Raw genomic sequence first — 1455 nt, 5'->3', positions numbered from 1 at the left:
CAAATATCAGATCTTTGAGTTTTATATTTATTAGGGACTTGAGAAGTGGTACGTCAAAGTTCACCCAGAACGTACGGATAACGTCCGGATAGTTTACAACACTTGAATTCACTATTGGCAAATGTTGCTAGTAATTTGGAAATAGTGAAAAGGTGATATGTCGGCGGTATATGCGAACAGAGGAAGTACTGCATAGTAGGACTTTTTCATCAAGTTTGATGTACTGTAACATCACCCCTCCTGACTTATGCTATCCGGAAGAGTAATATAATCAAAAATAATATACAAAAGCACTGCTCAACATAGTCAAATACAATACAGCATGGAACCTTTATAAAAAATCCCAATCACAGCCTGTCAATTCACACTGATGACAACGAAGGCATGAGGACGCGATGGGTCGTGGAGGTTACCGGTCTGCAGGCGGACAGGGCGGTCGCGATGATGGAGGTCACGAAGGTGAGTATTGCCGACGTGGTGGTGGCTAGGGACATGAAACGGACCATCGTGGTTCGCTTTGCGGCAGCTCGGGAGCTTCGGGTGGGAGTCCTGCAGGCAACGGCAACAGGCGCCGCCGACGATTGTTAGCTCGGGGGAAATGCGCGCCGGCCTTCATAACGTTGCCCGTGAGCCCCGTCAACAACCTCGGGATGTCGGTCCGCTGGTTTCCGACGCGACCCCTCGTCTTGAGATCAAGTCGTCCTCCTCTTCCGTCCACGCCACTTTGTTCATCAACAGGCTCAGGTGGTCGCCCACCTTTCGTGATACTGCTGGCGGACCAACCGGGTGGCAACAGCGCGATGGACGACCAGTCGCTCGCGCCAGACGACTGCACCGCGACCACCGTCGTCCAGCGCCTTCCACGCGCTGCTGCAGGTATATGGCTTCTATGATGTGTGCGGTGATGATAGGCATGTAAAGGTACTTCCAACAAGATACCACTGGCTACCTTGTTTTCTCTATGTTTGCCAGTGATATCGCGACGATGCTCCACGTAGCAGCAGATAATGCGAAACCACGCGACTTTCCCGTCATCGAAGGCTGTTATTACTTCCTGCGCTGGGCACCCCTTGAGCTACAGTACAGCATACTTTCGAAGTAAATGTTTACGAATTAGGTCTATAATGTAATGCGACCGGTCGCGGTTGGAATTGGTGCATCATGCCCCGTTAGGGATTACATTAACAACACATAACCCGATTCGAAAGAGTTAAAACAACGGATTCTATCAATAAGAAGTCATCTCCTTTTCTTTTTCCGTAAAAATTGAAAGCAAAGTAAAAGCGAGGGATTTTATATCGACGATTTCGGTGATAACAAGTTTTCCCTATCCGTAGACTAGATGGAGCCAAATTCGTGGACTTCGTGGATGATTGGCGAGGTCACTGTGAAGTCGTCCCATGGGTCATTCGCCGTTGAAGCGTTGTGGCTAGTAGGGATGACAGAGGCATAGGC

This window comes from Aphanomyces astaci (assembly GCF_000520075.1).
Source record: "Aphanomyces astaci strain APO3 unplaced genomic scaffold supercont1.20, whole genome shotgun sequence".
In the NCBI taxonomy this organism is placed as follows: Eukaryota; Oomycota; class Saprolegniomycetes; order Saprolegniales; family Verrucalvaceae; genus Aphanomyces; species Aphanomyces astaci.
Note: the sequence above shows the minus strand (reverse complement) of the source record.